The sequence below is a fragment of the Dendropsophus ebraccatus genome, chromosome 3 (assembly GCF_027789765.1).
Source record: "Dendropsophus ebraccatus isolate aDenEbr1 chromosome 3, aDenEbr1.pat, whole genome shotgun sequence".
Taxonomy (NCBI): domain Eukaryota; kingdom Metazoa; phylum Chordata; class Amphibia; order Anura; family Hylidae; genus Dendropsophus; species Dendropsophus ebraccatus.
The window spans coordinates 188446401-188464031 of NC_091456.1; the positions used below are offsets into that span (position 1 = coordinate 188446401).

The window sequence follows — 17631 nt, forward strand, 5'->3', positions numbered from 1 at the left end:
ATGTCCCAGGGTAGTCTGGTTTTGGAACGATGTCATACATGTATTACCTACTGTGTGTGGTATTTAAATACCATTTGATCCTTCTGTATGCCTCTTTGGATTGTTGGACGAGGAGATATGGAGCCACCATCTTTGTATCTTTCTCAAAAGAGACACTATTCCTGGCTAGGAAAGCCATCGCTTTGCGATAAATTGGTGCAATGGGTATCCCTGATAAATGTAGTAGTCTCATACGAACGTTGTGTATTCATTCACAGAAAATGTCCTGCCAAATTTTACAAAATATGGGACCAATGGTGTAGTTCCCCTCTGACCACGATTCCCCGGGAAGACTTATCAGCTTTTTGAATTGCTGCGAATAAATGGTGACTCCATGTGTCCTACTTTACATTAAAATCTTCTGTTTCCAACCTGTTTCCTGTGTATGAGCAGCTATGGTTCTGCTGCTCTTGGTTAAATTATCTGTATTAGCCAATACTTCTGATCTTTTCAACTTCTTGTAAGATCACAGTATATGCGCTTTTATATGCTTTGATAACTTTACTGGTCCTACTTTGTAATATGCTCTACACTTTAATAAAACTGAGTTAAAAAAAAAAAGGGGTATTCCGCTGATAAATAACTTTTCATACGGTGCTGCCCATGGTGTGACTAACAATTCCTTCCATACTTGTTATTATCTATTCAGTTTCCTTCCCCCAGTTCTCAGCTGCTGCTTTCTGCTGAAGACACAAAAATTTGTGTGAGAGCTTTTCTCTCCGTCTCCCCCTCCTCCCCCCTCCCCCATTCTGAGACGGATTGTATTTTTACCTGCTGACATTGTGGAAATAAAAAAACAACAACTGCCCCCCCTCATGTTACCTTTGGTACTCGATGCTGGCTGAGCGGCCCCTGTGTCAACCGCATCAGCTATATGTCAGTCACTAGAGACAGACACACACACACACACACACACAGGTATATACACACATGGACAAACATACACACACAGGCATATAGACACATACATATACACTACTAAGGTAATAAAAGATCTTTGGCTCCTATTACACATTGTGATTATCCTCCCAATCAGGCAGAATCGGGCTGGCCAATGCTGGTATAAGGAGTCCACTGACCCCACATCATAGGCCGTGTCCATTGGATTTTTGCCGAGCTTGTAAAAGCTGTAATGTGACCGACTGGAGACGTGTGATCTTCAGCTCTGAAGGCCGCGTGCATTTCTGCCCATACCCTAGACTCCATTCTATGCATGGGTGGATTCCGTCGTCCATCCAAAGAATGAACAGGTTCATTCTTTGGAAGGACGGTGAAATCTGTCTGAACAGGCCGAGGCAGGAACCCACTACGACCACTGAATGGCTGAGCTGCCTTGAGACGTCACGTCTCAAGCCGTAGCTCTGACTAGGAAGCGGCTGCGGGACAGGAGAACGGAACGGCGGGAGCCGGCGCTGGAACCAGGGAGGTAAGTCACCAGAGCCTTCTATTTCCACCCCCTCCCCGGCCGTACACAGATTATATACCTCGTCCGGAGTACCCCTTTAATTACTATGAGGGGCTGTATACAGTAGGAGTCATTACTACTATGGGGGGATCACAACAGGGGGCTGTACACAGTAGGGGACATTATTACTATGTAGTGTCAAAACAGGGAGCATTATTACTATGGGGGCACAGAAAAAGGAATTATTACTGTGGGTGAGGAGCTGTATACAGCAGAAGCGTTATTAACATGTGGAACTGCACAGCAGAGGGCATCATTACTCTGGGGGCTAATCCTAGTTAGGAACTGTACTGAGTGCATATAGATATTGCATATGTATTGGTAGCGGTATAAAGGACAGAATAAGTCTTGTACCTAACACCAGGAGCACTGGACCCTGTCAGTCCCTAGAGTGGTGCACCTCCTACACCTACTCGCTCAGGGAGTAATCACACTAAAAAGAATGGCCCCTGCCCCGTACTACCCCTGACATCAACACCTTACCCTGACCTTTTCTAGCCTCCCGCCACCGTGTTTCATATATGTACTTATCAGGGGAGTATAACAGAGGAACGGGTGAGATGTCAATCATAAATGCAGATAAAATAACGTTTTTTTTGCATCCCTGTCAAATTTTGACCCAATGGCCCCCGAACTGTTGCAGTGGTTCGCTTATGTTTCCGGTCCTCATGTTTTCTGCATGGAGGTTTAAATGTGCTAAAGTCTGGGCACGGTTGTCAGGCTCCTCCCGCTTCCGGCCCTGTGAAACGCAACCTGTGGTCTACTGCCAACACCTCCAGGGGTTTCCTATTCTTATGGCTTGGTGAAAAGATGGCCATTCTGTGCTTATGTACATATGGGGCCAACCCACACACCTACGCACTTTACTGCGCATGACACCAAAGAGGGGAATTACTACTGTATGGGACCCTATAGGAGGGAGAACGGGAAGGAAGCGGAAGTAAAAGTGCGGAGTCTCTAAGATGTTTGTATGGCAGTGAGTACAGTTATTGATACTATGCACAAAACTATTTTACTATAAAATGCAGATTTTCCCTAATAATCATTTAGAATTCATTTAAATCATTGTAAACAAGAAAGTGGCTTCTCTGATGTGTAACAAGGTGTGATTTACAATTAGATAATTTCTGAACATGAAAATGGCTTCTACCCTGTGTGAATTCTCTGATGCCTAACAAGATTTGATTTCTGAATAAAACTTATCCCACATTCTGAACATAAAAATTGCTTCTCCCCTGTGTGAGTTCTCTGATGCGAAACAAGTAGTGATTTACAATTAAAACATTTTCCACAATCTGAACATGAAAATGGCTTCTCCCCTGTGTGAATTCTCTGGTGCCTAACAAGATCTGATTTCTGAGTAAAACATTTCCCACATTCTGAACATGAGCATGACTTCTCCCCTGTGTGAGTTTTTATATGGTAAAGAAGATTTGACTTCCGAGCAAAAAACCTCCCACATTCTGAACATGAAAATGGTTTTTCGCCTGTGTGAGTTAACTGATGCTTAACAAGACATGATTTATGAGCAAAACACCTCCCACATTCTGAACATGAAAATGGCTTCTCCCCTGTGTGAATTCTTTGATGCGAAACAAGATCTGATTTCTGAGTAAAACATTTCCCACATTCCGAACATGAAAACGGCTTCTCTCCTGTGTGAATGTTTTTATGGCAACGAAGATTTGATTTCCAAGCAAAACACCTCCCACATTCCGAACATGAAAATGGCTTCTCTCCTGTGTGAATTCTTTGATGTGTAACAAGATCTGATTTCTGATTAAAATATTTCCCACATTCTGAACAGGAAAATGGCTCCTCACCTTTATGAGATCTTTGATGTCTATTAACAGCTGATTTCTGAGCAAAACATTTTCCACATTTTGGGCACGAAAATGGTTTCTCCCCTGTGTGAGTTCTTTGATGGGTAACAAGACCTGATTTCAGATTAAAAAGTCTTCCACAGTCTGAACATGAAAATGGTTTCTTCCCTGTGTGAATGTTTATATGGGAAAGAAGACTTGATTTCCGAGCAAAACACTTCCCACATTCTGAACATGAAAATGGCTTCTTGCCTGTGTGAATTCGCTGATGCCTCACAAAAGATGATTTTAGAGTAAAACATTTCCTACATTCTGAACATGAAAATGCCTTCTCCCCTGTAAGATATTTTTCATGAGTAAAGCATTGTTCACTTTGTAAATATGAAAACTGAGTCTTTCCTGTATTTGCTCTTTGATGTTCATCGTCTTCTCTGTAAATGTCAGCTTGCTGTGATGGAGCAGAAGATGGGACTTGTATAACAGGATGAGATGAGAGATCTTTGCTGTGAGGGGCTGAGGGTGTATCTGGGATAGTGGACGGCTCCTCATATGTATCTTGTGTGATATGATCCTCTGAGGAGATCTGATGTCCCCCTGAGCTCCTGGTAGAATCATCTGCAAAGGAGAAAACACCATTTCTCTTATTTCCCAGTAATAGAAGCTTAAACATATTGCAGACATGGAAAGTTACTCTTTTTTATGTAACATAATAAGAATGATCAGATCTGTTCCCATCCACAGGAAGTGTCAGGGAGAAGAATCTAGAAGCGGGAGGCCGGGGAGATGACGTCCTTAGTAGGAAAAGTAACGGAAACTCTTCTCAAATAAAAAATAGGACTACTGACCCCGTAAATACCGATAACCTGCTGGACCCCAACCAGCATGGCGTTACTGGGGGCAGATCACAAATTTTTCTCAAAGTTCTCTAAATTTTCTGCATAAGTCACGACTCGCTGAACATTACTGTCAGTCAGTACCGAGCCATGTCTGTGAGCGCCGGGACTTTCTGTAATTGGTCTCATTTTTTGAACAGAGAAAAGATCAAATATCGGCATGAAGGGAACATGGAGCACAGCTAGGCTGTATGTGTATCGCTGATTTAACCATATAAATTTAAAAAATAAAAACTAAAGAATATATTACACAACTTCTTGCAATCACATTTCCTGTTGATTTCTTATAATTTTTTTTACAACAGGTACTCTGTAAGATGAGGACAGTCACTATAGATGCAGCAGCATGAGACTGATAGTGATATATTGTCCGCTGGGACTGTGCTGTATATTAGAATTTGGGCTGAATGATTATATAGCTGGAAAACTGACAGGACACAGAACTTATAATATTCCACACAGAATAGTTACAGCCGGTGACTGAGGAGAATGTGTGACTGTTCTCTGCATTTAGTGGTCACTACTCACCTGGGCGGTTACCTGTAGTGATGTCCTCCTTATACTGCTCATCACTGCTGTCATCTGTCTCTGGAGCATTAATATTGTTCCCATCTTCCCCCTGATTCATAAAATGTGAGAGAAATATTGTAATAGTCATCAGACAGTAGGAGAAGTCAGGTGGGATGTACAGATCATAGGGAACATCTCCATCTACCTGATCCTGATCCTGTGGGAGAAGAGGACGGGGACATCTCTCTGGTGCTGTTCTCTTACTGGATCTGACTGGAGGGAACACATACAGAGACTGAATTCATCCTTTCCATCCAGATAATACAGAGAGGAGGTGTGTATATAGTCCTGTCTATTGCCTGCTGATGGGAGGGGCTGCTGATCCTCCAGCATCACATCCTTGTACTGATCCTTGTGTCCTTCTACATACTCCCACTCCTCCATGGAGAAATAGACCGCCACGTCCTGACACCTTATAGGAACCTGACACACACAATGATCACACAGTCATCCCCCCCACCCCTCCAGTGGTGTTACTGTATAATGCCCCAGCATTCCCAGCAGCCACAGTCTCACCTCTCCACTCAGCAGCTCCACCATCTTGTTGGTGACTTCTAGGATCTTCTCTTCCTCCATTTCCTCATGTATCAGGGGCCCCGGGATTGGGCTCAGGGTTCTTCCCCATCCTTCACACCCAGGGGCCCCACAGCGCCCACTAGAGGACTTCTTCACTACTGTGTAATCCTGTGTATGGAGAGACACATTACTATCACTCCGTCCATTCCCAGAATCCCTCAGCTCTCCAGTCCTATCCATCTGTTATTCCATAGATAAGAATGATGTCATGATGACATCACTCCCAGAATCCCTCACCTCTCCAGTCCTATCCATCTGTTATTCCATAGATAAGAATGATGTCATGATGACATCACTCCCAGAATCCCTCACCTCCCCAGTCCTATCCATCTGTTATTCCATAGATAAGAATGATGTCATGATGACATCACTCCCAGAATCCCTCACCTCCCCAGTAAGCAGGAAGAGTATGTGTAGGGTGAGGGTTATTATCCTCTCGGCCATCTTGTCTCTGTCTCTCTCCATGGTTGATGGGTCGGTCTCTTATATAGAAGATATCAGCAGAGGATCCTGGAGAGATGAATAGAAAGTAGAGGATACAATGGATAATAAAGAATGGGAAGGAAAAGTACAACAAACCCGGCACAGCGATAGGAAGAGACAAGTTATAAATGTGTAAAGATGTTTGAGCTCCTGTGATGCATCAGAGAAAGAAAACTTCATCCTCACAACTCAGCACTGAGGGGGGGGGGGGGCAGCTAATGTCTCATGGGCCCTGGTGCAAGAGGTCAACCTGGACGCTCGCTACCCCCCCCTCCCCCTTCCACAGACGCATGCACCCCCCTCCACCCTAAATCTCCTAGGGCCATTGTGTCCCTACTATTAGAGGGTTTATCCACTGTTAGAAAAACATGGCCACTTTTCTCCAAAGACAGCACGACCAGTTAAAGGAGTACTCCGGGTAGCCCCTGTAAAATCAAAAATACTCAGACACTGGGGGATGGTTACTGGCTCCCTTTCTGTCACATTTCTTCCCACTCTGGCTGCTCTAGCTGCCCCCTACACTGTTCTCTGTGTTCGTTATGCAGGCTGTTTAAAGGAGACCTGTCACCCCCCGTGCCGGGGTGACAGGCTCCCGACCCCCCGTTACAGCCCCCTATACTCACCTGATCCCGCCGGGTCCCGCTTCCTGATCCGGTCGGGTCACGGAGATATGAGCGCCCCGAAGCCCAGCGCGTGCGCTCACAGGAGAGTCCGACGCTCATAGAGAATGTCCGATGCTCCGTCATTCTCTATGGGCATCGGACGCTCCTGTGAGTATGCGCTCCGGGCTTCGGGCGCTGATATCTCAGTGACCCGACCGGCTCAGGAAGCGGGATCAGGTGAGTATAGGGGGCTGTAACGGGGGGTCAGGAGCCTGTCACCCCGGCACGGGGGGGTGACAGGTCCTCTTTAAAGTGACTCTGTACCCACAATCTGTCCCCCCAAACCACTTGTACCTTCGGATAGCTGCTTTTAATCCAAGATCTGTCCTGGGCTCCGTTTTGCAGGTGATGCAGTTATTGTCCTAAAAAACAACTTTTAAACTTGCAGCCCTGTGCCAAACTGGCGTGGCCTAGAGTATCTGTGCCCTAACTTTGCACCATCTTTCTGTCCCTCCTCCCCACCCTCCTCATTATTAGGAATGCCCCAGGCAAATCGTCTCCTATTCATCAGCTGTGAGAACACTGCACAAGGGCTGGACTGTTAGGGCAAATATACTCTAGGCCACGCCAGTTTGACGCAGGGCTACAAGTTTAAAAGTTGTTTTTTAGGACAGTAACTGCATCACCTGCCGAACGGACCCCAGGACAGATCCGAAGGTTCAAGTGGTTTATTCAGATTGTGGGTACAGAGTCACTTTAAAACCACATGTCTGCATGGCACTAGAGGCCATTGATCTTTCAGGAAGCATTTGGCACTGAAAGGGTTGGCCATCTCCCAGCTCCTGAAAGTTGCTTCTGTTGGCTCCCAGCTGCTGTCTTCTCCTCTTTACCATTATGCTGTGCCTGATGCCGGTCTCCTCTGCTTGTCAGTCATCCTGGAGGAGGCCAGCGACAGCCTGCACCATCGGAGGTCACTGATCTTCCAGGAGACATTGAAAGAAACCCATTCACTGACTACGGGTGGGTTCACACTGAGGAATTCTAGCGGATAATGTTTGCGGAATTCCGCTGTCTGTCCGCGTGTCTTTCCGCTGGCGTATTCCGCTATCCGCCGAAAGAAGTGATATGTCACTTCTTTCGGCGGATAGCGGAATACGCCGGCCCATAGAATGGTGTCTATGGAGCCGGTGGAAAGGCGTGCGGACAGATAGCGGAATTCCGCGGACATTTTCCGCGAGAATTCCTCAGTATGAACCCACCCTAATGCTTCCTGGAAGATCAGTGACCTCCGATGGTGAAGGCTTCTCCCGGCTGAAGAGGAGACCGGCCTCGGGCAGAGGATACTGTGTTAGGGTACAGCGAGGTGGGAGCCCAGAGGATAATGCAGGACAGAGGACGTGCAGGGGGCAGGACACAAATAAACAACGTCACGTCTCAATACGGCCCCCATGGAACAGCACTGAGACGTGACGTGTTTCTTTCATCATGAACTACAGAACTTCCAGTGGGACTAAAATGCTCTGAAAAACGGGTAACATTACAGCTGTCCTAATGAGTGTAAATGGGAAATGTTCTATAACTTCCCTCTGTAAGTGCAGTGTTACATTATGTCATTTGCCCGGAGTACCCCTTTAGGCTGTGGTTTGGTATAAAGTGAACTTGAAAAACTTCGAGAGCGAGACGAGAGCGGTGCTGTCTCTGGAAGAAACTCTGGGAGTGCTTAAAGGGATTATCCACTATGGTCCATCCACAGCGCCCCCTCCTCCTTACTATCCCCCCATCCTCCTTACTATCCCCCCATCCACTGCCCCCCTCCTCCTTACTATCCCCCCATCCATACTGCCCCCCCATCCATACTGCCCCCCTCCTCCTTACTATCCCCCCATCCATACTGCCCCCCTCCTCCTTACTATCCTCCCATCCATACTGCCCCCCTCCTCCTTACTATCCTCCCATCCATACTGCCCCCCTCCTCCTTACTATCCCCCCATCCATACTGCCCCCCTCCTCCTTACTATCCCCCCATCCACTGCCCCCCTCCTCCTTACTATCCCCCCATCCATACTGCCCCCCTCCTCCTTACTATCCCCCATCCATACTGCCCCCCTCCTCCTTACTATCCCCCCATCCATACTGCCCCCCTCCTCCTTACTATCCCCCCACCCACAGTGCCCCCCTCCTCCTTACTATCCCCCCACCCATACTGCCCCCCTCATCCTTACTATCCCCCCATACTGCCCCCCTCCTCCTTACTATCCCCCCATCCACAGCGCCCCCTCCTCCTTACTATCCTCCCATCCATACTGCCCCCCTCCTCCTTACTATCCCCCCATACTGCCCCCCTCCTCCTTACTATCCCCCCATCCACAGCGCCCCCTCCTCCTTACTATCCTCCCATCCATACTGCCCCCCTCCTCCTTACTATCCTCCCATCCATACTGCCCCCCTCCTCCTTACTATCCCCCCATCCATACTGCCCCCCTCCTCCTTACTATCCCCCACCCACAGCGCCCCCCTCCTCCTTACTATCCCCCCATCCACAGCGCCCCCTCCTCCTTACTATCCTCCCATCCATACTGCCCCCCTCCTCCTTACTATCCTCCCATCCATACTGCCCCCCTCCTCCTTACTATCCCCCCATCCATACTGCCCCCCTCCTCCTTACTATCCCCCCATCCATACTGCCCCCCTCCTCCTTACTATCCCCCCATCCATACTGCCCCCCTCCTCCTTACTATCCCCCCATCCATACTGCCCCCCTCCTCCTTACTATCCCCCCATCCACAGCGCCCCCCTCCTCCTTACTATCCCCCCATCCATACTGCCCCCCTCATCCATACTGCCCCCCTCCTCCTTACTATCCCCCCATCCATACTGCCCCCTCCCCCTTAGCACAGCTGGATGCCCCCTCTCCCCTGAACACTGTAAGTCTCCTACCTGTCTGGCAGCCAGTGGGCAGATCCCAGGAGAAAGCAGCAGCAGCAGCAGCAGAGCACACTAGCAGGAGGAGGGGGAGGGGCAGGAAGGATTTCCACATGCACCTTGTGTCTGGCCCCTCCTCCTCTCCAGTGATTGGTGCTCAGGAGGCAAGGGGCGGGGCAGAGAGGTGAGCAGTGACCCAGCATTAGTACATACTGTGGGCAGGGAGCGGGCGGGACAGTCCAGCAGCAGCTGATAAGTCATGAAGCCGCCTGCAGAGCTGTACAGGAGCCGTGTGCTTCCAGGACCTGCCATGATGTCACAGTCATGTGATCAGTCACATGGAGATGGAGGAGTCACATGATCAGGGGCTGCTGCTCTGCTGTGCTGGATGAGCTGAAGTGATGTGTGTGCAGCAGAGCTGTGTATGTGTGTTATATATGCCTGCAGCAGAGCCCTGTGTGTAATGTGCATGTAGCTGAGCTGTATGTGTGTAATGTGCATGTAGCTGAGCTGTATATGTGTAATGTACATGTAGCTGAGCTGTATGTGTGTAATGTACATGTAGCTGAGCTGTATGTGTGTAATGTACATGTAGCTGAGCTGTATATGTGTAATGTACATGTAGCTGAGCTGTATATGTGTAATGTACATGTAGGTGAGCTGTATATGTGTGTAATGTACATGTAGCTGAGCTGTATGTGTGTGTAATGTACATGTAGCTGAGCTGTATATGTGTAATGTACATGTAGCTGAGCTGTATGTGTGTAATGTATACGTAGCTGAGCTGTATATGTGTAATGTCCATGTAGCTGAGCTGTATGTGTGTAATGTACATGTAGCTGAGCTGTATATGTGTAATGTACATGTAGCTGAGCTGTATATATATATGTAATGTACATGTAGCTGAGCTGTATGTGTGTAATGTACATGTAGCTGAGCTGCATGTGTGTAATGTACATGTAGCTGAGCTGTATATGTGTAATGTACATGTAGCTGAGCTGTATATGTGTAATGTCCATGTAGCTGAGCTGTATGTGTTTAATGTACATGTAGCTGAGCTGTATATGTGTAATGTACATGTAGCTGAGCTGTATATGTGTATTGTACATGTAGCTGAGCTGTATATGTGTAATGTATATGTAGCTGAGCTGTATGTGTGTAATGTACATGTAGCTGAGCAGTGTGTAATGTACATGTAGCTGAGCTGTATATGTGTGTAAGGTACATGTAGCTGAGCTGTATGTGTATAATGTACATGTAGTTGAGCTGTATATGTGTAATGTACATGTAGCTGAGCTGTATATGTGTAATGTACATGTAGCTGAGCTGTATGTGTGTAATGTACATATAGCTGAGCTGTATATGTGTAATGTACATGTAGCTGAGCTGTATATGTGTAATGTACATGTAGCTGAGCTGTATGTGTGTAATGTGCATGTAGCTGAGCTGTATGTGTGTAATGTACATGTAGCTGAGCTGTATATGTGTAATGTACATGTAGCTGAGCTGTATATGTGTAATGTACATGTAGCTGAGCTGTATATGTGTAATGTACATGTAGCTGAGCTGTATATGTGTAATGTACATGTAGCTGAGCTGTATGTGTGTGTAATGTACATGTAGCTGAGCTGTATGTGTGTGTAATGTACATGTAGCTGAGCTGTATGTGTAATGTACATGTAGCTGAGCTGTATGTGTGTAATGTACATGTAGCTGAGCTGTATATATGTAATGTACATGTAGATGAGCTGTATATGTGTGTAATGTACATGTAGCTGAGCTGTATATATGTGTAATGTACATGTAGCTGAGCTGTATGTGTGTAATGTACATGTAGCTGAGCTGTATGTGTGTAATGTACATGTAGCAGAGCTGTATATGTGTGTAATGTACATGTAGCTGAGCTGTATGTGTGTAATGTACATGTAGCAGAGCTGTATATGTGTGTAATGTACATGTAGCTGAGCTGTATATGTGTAATGTACATGTAGCAGAGCTGTATATGTGTGTAATGTACATGTAGCTGAGCTGTATATTTGCAGTGTTCCAGAGCGGGTGTGGCCCTAATGTTTCCTGCCGACCTGTAATTATCTGCACTCTGAAACATATTCCCTATTTGTACCTGTATTTTATACTTGTGCCTGCACTATTTGTTATTCTACTAGATGTCACTGTGTCATGTGAATTGTATGCACAGCTGTGAGGAAGGGGTTAACTGCCTAACTGGCAGTTGTGTATGAGGTGATGTTTACTGTCCAATCCCTGAGCTAGGTGCCTCAGGCGATCTGGCCAATCCCTGTTCAGTATTAGGTCCTTCCAGTCTGTGTTCTGCGAATCAGGGATTAGATTATTCCCCTGAGGGACTTAGATGGATTCTCCTAAGGGAACTCAGTCGAGTGGAGCCGAGTAAGGATTTTCTATGGGAAGGGACTACACTAAACAGAGATCCTGCTGAGGTTTTCTTTCAGGGCACCTGGTATAACTGTGCAGGGCTATAAGAATATTATACCTAGATCTCCTAGTACCGTATCTAATACTTAATAATAATATTAACCCCTTCCCTCTCTGGCAAATTTGGGTTAAATTTTGGAATGTTTTTCACCTACAGCCCCACAGGAGCCCTTATTTATTTTTTTTTGCGACACCAATTGTACTATACAAAAATAGACTTAATTTTCCCATAAAACATGCAGCGAATCCGGAAAAAAGTTATTTGCGTTGTGAAATTGAAAAAAAAAGGGATGTTTTAGGAATTGTTTTAATTTCTTAATGTCTCTATTCTCATCCTTTTAACGCTTTTACCCTATGGTCTATGGTGCTGTGTGAGGTGTCATTTTTTTGCCCAGTGGGAATCAGATGGAGTACAGAATAGGACTGGTGAGACTCCACTACCTGTAAACTTATCCCTGCTGTGAGAAGTAGCCGGACTGTGATGTTTTATTACTGATGGAGTTTACTGTAAATTGAATATAGCTGAATAAATCCTGTTACACTTCACTACAATGGAGTCTGCTTAACTTCATCAGGTACGCTATAGAGAGGATATACGCTATAGAGAGGATACCTGCCTGATATCATGCCTGAATGGCTAATGCTTAAAGGGGTTATCCAGTGTTAGAAAAACATGGCCACTATCTTCCAGAGACAGCGCCGCTCTTGTCTCCAGTTTGGGTGCAGGTTTTGCAGCTCCGTTCCATTCAACTTAATTGTAAACCACACCTGACCTGACCTGGAGATAGGAACGGTGCTGTCTCTGGAAGAAAGTGGCCATGTTTTTCTAATGCTGGATAACCCCTTTAAGCGTAGGCTGTACACGCATGATGAATATTACAATGGGAGAAGAATAAAAAGCAATACCCACAGGAGGTTTTCAGTACATTTTCAGGCTCTGCATTTTTCATTTTTCCCAGTAGATTAATATAGAGGGGAAATAAACACCATTTCTATATATAGATATTGGTGGGGTTTTTTTTTGGATTGTTTCCCCCCAATTCTTTATTAGAAATTCTGACATCACATGATAAAGAATCACATGACTTGCACAAAAAGCCTGTAGGGGATAAAACGCAAGAGAAAATAAATATCTATAGTAATTTATACTTAAAGGGATATTCCGCTAATACATAACTTTTCATATGTTGCTGCCCAACGCTGGGACTAACAATTCATTCCATACTTGTTATTATCTATTCAGTTACCTTCCCCCAGTTCTCCTTAGCGGCCGCTGCTTTCTGCTGAAGACACAAAAATCTGCGTTTGAGCTTTTCTCTTTGTCTCCCCCTCCTCCTCTCTGAGATGGGTTGTATTTTTAACTGCTGACATTGTGGAAATGGAAGAAAACTGCGCCCCCCCCCCCCCCCTTCCTCGCATGTTACTTTTGTTCATGTGGGTGAGTATAAATGTGACATTACCTGTATGTATGGATTGCTGGCCTTTGAGAGGGGCCGTATAGTAGGCTTCAGACAGTGGCGTAGCTACCATGAAGGCAGGGAAGGCGACTGCTATTGGGCCCCTGCAGGAAGGGGGCCCGAGGAAGCTTGCCCTGCCTTCATGCTAGGTACCGACCACTGTACCCCCAGGGGTCCAGAGAGGAAAAGGGACCCGCCACTGCACTGTTCAGCCCCCTCACTGTAGTGCCGGGTGAGCGGGCTGAACAGAGGAGCAGGACCTGCCAGGTCCTGGACGGCACAGGAGAGGAGTGAAGGACCTTTGGGTCACATGACCCAAAGGTCCTGAATACTTCTATGTGAAGATAAGCCCGGACTACAGGAGGAGGAGGAGGAAGCCTGGGAGCTGTAAGTGCTGTGTATTTGTGTCAGTGAGTGTATAGATGTATCTGTGGGTATATGTATATGTCAGTATGTGTATGTATCTGTGGCTATATGTGTGTGTATGTCAGCAATGTCTGTAGCACTGGTGTATATGTGTGTGTGTGTGTGTGTTTGTGTATGTCAGCAGTGTCTCAAGTGATTGACAGGTTTTTATCAAAGATGTTCTGCAGCAGCTTCTATTAATGCTGGGCTCTAATAAAAGAACCCACCATTAATATCTGCTGCATTTTCTTTTATTTCTGGTTGAGTATTTCTTACTGAGATGATTTCCCTGTGTACAGTCTACTCATGTGTATACATCTGTACTAGTGTAATCACATTACAGCGTATATATGTGTGTATGTCAGTGGCGTATCTACATATATGTTAATGGTCCCTCTGTGTGTGTGTGTATATGTGTGTCATTGTCTGTGTTTGAATCCTAGCTACGCCCCTGGCCTCAGAGAAGTAGGTTGGGCAAACAGCTGTATCGGCCGCCACCTTGGTCAGAGCGATATTGTAGTTGCTCAGTGTTGGCAACAATGGATCACGGAAGGAAGAGTCTACCATGGTGGAGGGTCAGGACATCCCAGGAACACAAATGAGTGCGAGGATCACACGATCATGAGCGTCCACAGTAACAACATCGCTAGCATCAATTCTACCCAATTACCACCTTCCAGGCATCCGGTTGTATCAAAGGAAACCATTCGGAGATGACTGTCCAATGCTGGTGTAAGGAGTCAATGTCCAATAAGATGCTACCACTGACCCCCACATCATAAGCCGTATCGATTGGATTTTTGCCGAGCTCCTGGAAGCTGGAGTGTGACCGGCTGGAGGTGTGTGATGAATCTCGATTCAGACTTAGTAATGATGACCACCGCACACGTGTGTGGAGGCTGCCAGGCCAGCGGTCCGATCCAGCATTTATTGTCGAGCGGCATACAGCGATTACACAAGGTGTGACAGTGTGGGGGGCGGTTTGTTGGGACACAAGATCCTTCAAGGCACTATGATGGCTCAGAGTTACGTGGATGACATTTTAACGCTGGTTATACTGCCTATGTTATCGCCCAGGTGCCATTTATCAGCAAAATACTGGTCCACATACTCAGGGGCGGGCTGGGCCGGGGGGCAGGGAGGCATATGCCCCCCGGGCCGGTCTTCCCCCAGTTGTCAGGGCCGCATGGCTGCTGACACCTGGCTGGAGTCCTCAGTGCCCCGCCTCCCCTGCTTACAGCCCCGCCCCTCTTCAGTCATATTTACCTGTGGCTGTGCTATGGATCCGGTCTGTGCTGGAAGCGGCCGCTGAAGCCCCGCCCCATGCCGGTAAGCCCCGCCCCCTTTATGGCCACTATGCTTTCCTATAAGCCTATGAGGCTTATGGTAAAAAGCAAACTGCTGTAGGCAGTATCTTCCTCCGGCCACCAGAGGCCGCTCTCTCCTCCCAGCTGGTTCTCCTGTGTCTGGGCTAGAAGAGCCTGAAGACAGAGAAGATGGTGTCTGCAGGAAGCAAGGTACCTACACAGCAGGACATAGGGCAGGGGGAGGGAACCAAGGCTCTCCAGCTGCTGCAAAACTACAACTCCCATCATAGCTGGAGAGCCATAGGCTGTCCATGGATGATGGGAGTTGTAGTTTTGCAACAGCTGAAGAGCCAAGGTTCCCCCTCCCTGACATAGAGGATACATATATACAGGAGACCTACACAGGAGGATACATATATACAGGAGACCTACACAGGAGGATACATATATACAGGAGACCTACACAGGAGGATACATATATACAGGAGACCTACACAGGAGGATACATATATACAGGAGGAGACATACAAAGGGGTACATAGAGCATACATATATACAGGAGGAAGCATATATACAGGGGTACATAGAGGATACATATATACAGGAGGAGGCATATATACAGGGGTACATAGAGGATACATATATACAGGAGGAAGCATATATACAGGGGTACATAGAGGATACATATATACAGGAGGAGGCATATATACAGGGGTACATAGAGGATACATATATACAGGAGGAGACATACAGAGGAGTATATAGAGGATACATATATACAGGAGGAGACATACAGAGGGGTACATAGAGGATACATATATACAGGAGGAGACATATATACAGGGGTACATAGAGGATACATATATACAGGAGGAGACATATATACAGGGGTACATAGAGGATACATATATACAGGAGGAGACATATATACAGGGGTACATATAGGATACATATATACAGGAGGAGACATATACAGGGGTACATAGAGAAAAAGAAATGGTGTGGAGACAGCATCCATCCAGTGAAAAAATATTTTTACTTTATTTTAAGCCATTGCATATAAAAAGATTACCGACGTTTCGGCTCTAACACTTGAGAAAGGCTCAGGAGTGTTAGAGCCGAAACGTCGGTAATTTTTTATATGCAATGGCTTAAAATAAAGTAAAAATATTTTTTCACTGGATGGATGCTGTCTCCACACCATTTCTTTTTCGCTATTGAGTATCAGGTGTGGGCCCACCTGACGGAGACTGTGCATCCCTGGGAGGTTCCGCTGTTCCAACCTTGGACTTTACCAGGGGTACATAGAGGATACATATATACAGGAGGAGACATACAGAGGATACATATATACAGGAGGAGACATATATACAGGGGTACATATAGGATATGTATATACAGGAGGAGACATACAGAGGGGTACATAGAGGATACATATATACAGGAGGAGGCATATATACAGGGGTACATAGAGGATACATATATACAGGAGGAGACATACAGAGGATACATATATACAGGAGGAGACATATATACAGGGGTACATAGAGGATACATACATACAGGAGGAGACATACAGAGGATACATATATACAGGAGGAGACATATATACAGGGGTACATAGAGGATACATATATACAGGAGGAGACTTATATACAGGAGGAGACATACAAAGGATACATATATACAGGAGGAGACATATATACAGGGGTACATAGAGGGTACATACATACAGGAGGAGACATACATACAGGAGGAGACATATATACAGGGGTGCATAGAGGATACATACATACAGAGGAGTTAGGGTGGGCGATTAATCAAATTAATTTGCCCAGAAGGTTAGAATCAATTTCGATTAAAACCGTAAATTCAATTTTCACAAAAAATCATTGCAGGTGGAGCAGCGTAGAGTGACGGGTTGGCGGCCGGGCAAGAGGTGCAGGTCAAGCAGGCGGCGCGGAGGTGAGGTGCATGGCGGGCGGCGGTGCGTGGAGTGTCGGGCCGGAGGTGAGGTGCAGGGCGGTCGGCAGTCCGCCTAACAGAGCCGCGACTGACCTACCCCAGCTATACATATCACGTCCTGCTCCCCTCCCAACCACACGTGCAGGTCCCCGGTCTCTGGAGGAGGCTGCAGGGACTGTAGTGGTGATAACGTTGCTTCGGGTCCTGGAGCTGAACAGCGGGATCTGCATCCCCCGATCCCGCTGTACAGCTCCAGTAATGGCAGTGACGCTATCACCTCTACAGTCCCTGTGGCCTGCTTCAGAGACCGGGGACCTGCACGTGTGGCCGGGAGGGGAACCTGTGTGCCGGGGTGAGAGGAGGAGGGATATGTGCACTCCTGCCCCAATCACCCCCAGCTGCCCAATCCCTCTAGAGTCACCCCCAGTCTGCCTCAGTCCCCCTCTGTCACCCCCAGCTGCCCCAGTCCCCCTAGAGTCACCCCCAGTCCCCCTCAGTCATCCACAGTCTGCCCAGTCCCCCTCAGACACCCCAGTCTGCCCCAGTCCCTCTCAGTCATCCACAGTCTGCCCAGTCCCCCCTCAGTCGCCCAAGTCTGCCCCAGTCCCCCTTCAGTCACCCCCAGTCTGCCCTAGTCCTCATTCAGTCAACTCCAACTGCCCCAGTCCCGCTT

General features: G+C 46.9%; 1 protein-coding gene and 2 pseudogenes across 1 annotated transcript in view; all 3 read right to left on the reverse strand.

The window, feature by feature from the left end:
• Nucleotides 1-17631, reverse strand: part of LOC138786597 (zinc finger protein 208-like) — a 646972-nt pseudogene that overhangs the window by 315442 nt on the left and 313899 nt on the right.
• The window catches only part of LOC138786838 (kinesin-like protein KIF20B), a 78193-nt gene that overhangs the window by 8873 nt on the left and 51689 nt on the right, over nt 1-17631 (reverse strand). The gene's annotated exons all lie outside the window — the stretch shown is intronic.
• Nucleotides 2621-17631, reverse strand: part of LOC138787586 (zinc finger protein 850-like) — a 40261-nt pseudogene continuing 25250 nt past the window's right edge.